General features: G+C 46.6%; 1 protein-coding gene across 3 annotated transcripts in view; it reads right to left on the reverse strand.

Annotated features, from left to right (window-relative positions):
* Positions 1-3,272, reverse strand: part of LOC148476889 (uncharacterized) — a 39,370-nt gene extending 36,098 nt beyond the window's left edge. The window contains exon 1 of one of the 3 annotated variants that reach the window (XM_088457451.1): positions 3,187-3,272. The gene's annotated coding sequence lies outside the window, so the exon portion shown is untranslated. The other 2 variants (XM_088457452.1, XM_088457453.1) reach the window with 2 other exon arrangements.
* Between the last annotated feature and the right edge of the window lie 2,728 nt (positions 3,273-6,000).

Here is a 6,000-nt window from a genome sequence, read left to right on the forward strand (position 1 = left end):
AGTCATACACATATACATACTGTCCTGTACATATCTATCCCCGATGCTTCTAGTCATACACATATACATAGTGTCCTGCACATATCTGTCCCCGATGCTTCTAGTCATACACATATACATACTGTCCTGCACATATCTATCCCCGATGCTTCTAGTCATACACATATACATACTGTCCTGCACATATCTGTCCCCGATGCTTCTAGTCATACACATATACATACTGTCCTGTACATATCTATCCCCGATGCTTCTAGTCATACACATATACATAGTGTCCTGTACATATCTATCCCCGATGCTTCTAGTCATACACATATACATACTGTCCTGCACATATCTGTCCCCGATGCTTCTAGTCATACACATATACATACTGTCCTGTACATATCTATCCCCGATGCTTCTAGTCATACACATATACATAGTGTCCTGTACATATCTATCCCTGATGCTTCTAGTCATACACATATGCATACTGTCCTGCACATATCTATCCCTGATGCTTCTAGTCATACACATATACATACTGTCCTGCACATATCTGTCCCCGATGCTTCTAGTCATACACATATACATACTGTCCTGTACATATCTGTCCCCGATGCTTCTAGTCACACACATATACATACTGTCCTGTACATATCTATCCCTGATGCTTCTAGTCATACACATATACATACTGTCCTGCACATATCTGTCCCCGATGCTTCTAGTCATACACATACTGTCCTGCACATATCTATCCCAATGCTTCTAGTCATACACATATACATACTGTACTGCACATATCTGTCCCCAATGCTTCTAGTCATACACATATACATACTGTCCTGCACATATCTGTCCCCGATGCTTCTAGTCATACACATATACATACTGTCCTGTACATATCTGTCCCCAATGCTTCTAGTCATACACATATACATACTGTCCTGCACATATCTGTCCCCGATGCTTCTAGTCATACACATACTGTCCTGCACATATCTATCCCAATGCTTCTAGTCATACACATATACATACTGTCCTGTACATATCTATCCCCGATGCTGCTAGTCATACACATATACATACTGTCCTGCACATATCTGTCCCCGATGCTTCTAGTCATACACATACTGTCCTGCACATATCTATCCCAATGCTTCTAGTCATACACATGTACATACTATCCTGTACATATCTATCCCCGATGCTTCTAGTCATACACATATACATACTGTCCTGCACATATCTGTCCCCGATGCTTCTAGTCATACACATATACATACTGTCCTGCACATGTCTGTCCCCGATGCTTCTAGTCATACACATATACATACTGTCCTGCACATATCTGTACCCGATGCTTCTAGTCATACACATACACATACTGTCCTGCACATATCTATCCCAATGCTTCTAGTCATACACATATACATACTGTCCTGCACATATCTATCCCCGATGCTTCTAGTCATACACATATACATACTGTCTTGCACATATCTGTCCCCGATGCTTCTAGTCATACACATATTCATACTGTCCTGTACATATCTGTCCCCGATGCTTCTAGTCATACACATATACATACTGTCCTGCACATATCTGTCCCCGATGCTTCTAGTCATACACATATACATACTGTCCTGTACATATCTATCCCTGATGCTTCTAGTCATACACATATACATACTGTCCTGCACATATCTATCCCCGATGCTTCTAGTCATACACATATACATACTGTCCTGTACATATCTATCCCTGATGCTTCTAGTCATACACATATACATACTGTCCTGCACATATCTATCCCTGATGCTTCTAGTCATACACATATACATACTGTCCTGCACATATCTGTCCCCGATGCTTCTAGTCATACACATATACATACTGTCCTGCACATATCTGTCCCCGATGCTTCTAGTCATACACATATACATACTGTCCTGCACATATCTGTCCTAATGCTTCTAGTCATACACATATACATACTGTCCTGTACATATCTATCCCCGATGCTTCTAGTCATACACATATACATACTGTCCTGCACATATCTGTCCTAATGCTTCTAGTCATACACATATACATACTGTACTGCACATATCTATCCCCGATGCTTCTAGTCATACACATATACATACTGTCCTGCACATGTCTGTCCCCGATGCTTCTAGTCATACACATATACATACTGTCCTGTACATATCTATCCCCGATGCTTCTAATCATACACATATACATACTGTCCTGCACATATCTATCCCCGATGCTTCTAATCATACACATACTGTACTGCACATATCTATCCCTGATTCTTCTAGTCATACACATATACATACTGTCCTGTACATATCTATCCCTGATGCTTCTAGTCATACACATATACATACTGTCCTTCACATATCTATCCCTGATGCTTCTAGTCATACACATATACATACTGTCCTGCACATATCTGTCCTAATGCTTCTAGTCATACACATATACATACTGTCCTGCACATATCTGTCCTAATGCTTCTAGTCATACACATATACATACTGTCCTGCACATATCTATCCCCGATGCTTCTAGTCATACACATATACATACTGTCCTGCACATATCTATCCCTGATGCTTCTAGTCATACACATATACATACTGTCCTGCACATATCTGTCCTAATGCTTCTAGTCATACACATATACATACTGTCCTGTACATATCTATCCCCGATGCTTCTAATCATACACATACTGTACTGCACATATCTATCCCTGATGCTTCTAGTCATACACATATACATACTGTCCTGCACATATCTGTCCTAATGCTTCTAGTCATACACATATACATACTGTCCTGCACATATCTATCCCCGATGCTTCTAGTCATACACATATACATACTGTCCTGCACATATCTATCCCCGATGCTTCTAATCATACACATATACATACTGTCCTGTACAACTAATTTATACAATACACCTCTTGCTGAGATAGAGTATACTTCAACTCACACTCGTATACCATAATATCCCCCTGTATATAATATCCCCCTGTATATAATATCCCCCTTGCTCATGATACCCTCCCTGCACATGATAATCCCCTGTACTTAACACCCCGCGTACATAATAACCCCGTGCACATAATACCCTGTGTATAGTACAGCTATCACTACAGTACAGGGTAACAATAATTACCCCGCTGCCGCCTCCGGTGGACGCTCACATCTCGCGAGATCTCAGTCCGCGTCCTAGGTCACCATGGAGATAGGACACCGCTACAGTACAGATTCCTGAGATGGACGGCGGCCCCTAGAGGTCAATCTTCCTCAGAGCGGTCACTGAGAATCTGAATTATCCTGCACTGGCTGCTAGCTAGGGAACCCCATATTCAGGATGGTGTATTACTCAGACTCCCACCCAGTGCCTCCTCATATTCTACCATCATATGTCACATATTATATGCTGATATGTCCACCTATTCCTTTTCCTATCCCTATATCCTCATATACCTCATATCCTCCATTATATCCTTACATGTCATGTTATATGCTGATATATCAACCTATTCCTTTACCTATCCCTATATCCTCATATACCCCATATCCTCCATTATATCCTTACATGTCATGTTATATGCTGATATATCCACTTACTCCTTTACCTGTCCCTATATCCTCATATACCTCATATCCTCCATTATATCCTTACATTTCCAGGGGCTCTCAAACTCGGTTCTCAGGACCCCAAACAGTTCATGTTTTCCAGGTTACCTGTGGATGTTTAAAGTGTCACAGTTGCTAATGTGGGTTTGGTCCGCAGCCTAACACTAACCCCCCCCCCGCAGCCTACACCTGACTCTCCCTCCCCGCAGCTTAACACTAACCCCCCCCAGCAGCCTAAACCTAACCCTCACTCCCCGCCGCCTAACACTAACCCCCCCGCAGCCTGAACCTAACCCTCGTTCCCCGCAGCCTAACACTAACCCCCCCGCAGCCTAAACCTAACTCTCCCTCCCTGCAGCCTAACACTAACCCCATGCAGCCTAAACCTAAGCCTCCCTCCCCGCAGCCTAACACTAACCCCCAGCGCAGCCTAAACCTAACCCTCCCCCCACAGTCTAACCCTAACCTCCCCCCCGCAGTCTAACACTAACCTCCAGCGCAGCCTAAACCTAACCCTCCCTCCCCACAGCCTAACACTAACCCCCCCCACAGCCTAAACCTAACCCTTCCTCTCCGCAGCCTAACACTAACCCCCCCTTGCAGCCTAAACCTAACCCTCCCTCCACGCAGCCTAACACTAACCCCAGTGGCAAACGCAGGATTTCTAGAGGGGGGTTTCCAATGCTGGATTTTAGAGCGAGTGTGGCCAGTCCATAAGGAGTGTAGAATTAGCACTTATCCAGCTTTAATATGCATCATACAAAGTATAATGTGTGTCATAATTCCAGCATATACAGGACCAGTGATCACAGTAAGCCATTAAATACGGCAGTAGGGCCATCCTGCATGAGCTGAATGTATTTATGTTAGATGTAGGCACCAATCCAGAGCATTAGAGCAAGTCTGGGGGAGCAGCAGAAGAACCTAGCACTGCCCTGGATATATATGTACATATTGGGCTCTATAGCAGCACATCCCTAACAGTGAATGTTTTCCAGATCTCCTAGTTGGTGCACATGAGTATTTATTACTGACTGATACATGTTAAAAGATTCACAGCTGGTGCTAATTATTTAATTTATGATACTGTGAAGAACATGAGGCACTAGTAACATTCTATTACATTACTATTTCTATTGTGGTCATGGTGTGGGCTGTGGAGGGGGTTTCCAGGCAGATGGAAACCCCCCCTGCGTTTGCCTATGAACCCCCCCTTGCAGCCTAAACCTAACCCTCCCCGCAGCCTAACACTAACCCCCCCTGCAGCCTAAACCTAACCCTCCCTCCCTGCGGCCTAACACTAACCCCCTCCCCGCAGCCTAACACTATGTCCCCCTCGCAGCCTAAACCTAACCCTCCCTCCCCGCAGCCTAACACTAACCCCCCCTTGCAGCCTAAACCTAACCCTCCCTCCACGCAGCCTAACACTAAACCCCCCCCGCAGCCTAAACCTAACCCTCCCTCCCCGCAGCCTAACACTACCCCCCCGCCGCAGCCTAAACCTAACCCTCCCTCCCTGCAGCCTAACACTAACCCCCCCGCAGCCTAAACCTAAGCCTCCCTCCCCGCAGCCTAACACTAACCCCCAGCGCATCCTAAACCTAACTCTCCCTCCCTGTAGCCTAGCACTAGCCCCCCCCCCCGCAGCCTAAACCTAACCCTCGCTCCCAGCAGCGTAACACTAACCCCCCCTGCAGCCTAAACCTAACCCTCACTCCCCACAGCCTAACACTAACCACCCCTGCAGCCTAAACCTAACTCTCCCTCCCCGCAGCCTAACACTAACCCCCCCCGCAGCCTACACCTAAGCCTCCCGCCCCGCAGCCTAACACTAACCCCACCGCAGCCTAAACCTAACCCTCACTCCCCGCAGCCTAACACTAACCGCCCCCGCAGCCTAAACCTAACTCTCCCTCCACGCAGCCTAACACTAACCCCCCCGCAGCCTAAACCTAAGCCTCCCTCCCGCAGCCTAACACTAACCCCCAGCGCAGCTTAAACCTAACCCTCCCTCCCCGCAGCCTAGCACTAACCCCCCATGCAGCCTAAACCTAACCCTCCCTCCCTGCAGCCTAACACTAACCCCACCGCAGCCTAAACCTAACCCTCCCTCCCCGCAGCCTAAACACTAACCCTCCCTCCCCGCAGCCTAACAGTACCCCCCCCGCAGCCTAAACCTAACCCTCACTCCCCGCAGCCTAACACTAACCCCCCCCGCAGCCTAAACCTAACTCTCCCTCCACGCAGCCTAACACTAACCCCCCCGCAGCCTAAACCTAACTCTCCCTCCACGCAGCCTAACACTAACCCCCCCTTGCAGCCTAAACCTAACCCTCCCTCCCCGCAG

This window comes from Taudactylus pleione, unplaced genomic scaffold (assembly GCF_031769625.1).
Source record: "Taudactylus pleione unplaced genomic scaffold, aTauple2 ptg000762l, whole genome shotgun sequence".
Taxonomy (NCBI): Eukaryota; Metazoa; Chordata; class Amphibia; order Anura; family Myobatrachidae; genus Taudactylus; species Taudactylus pleione.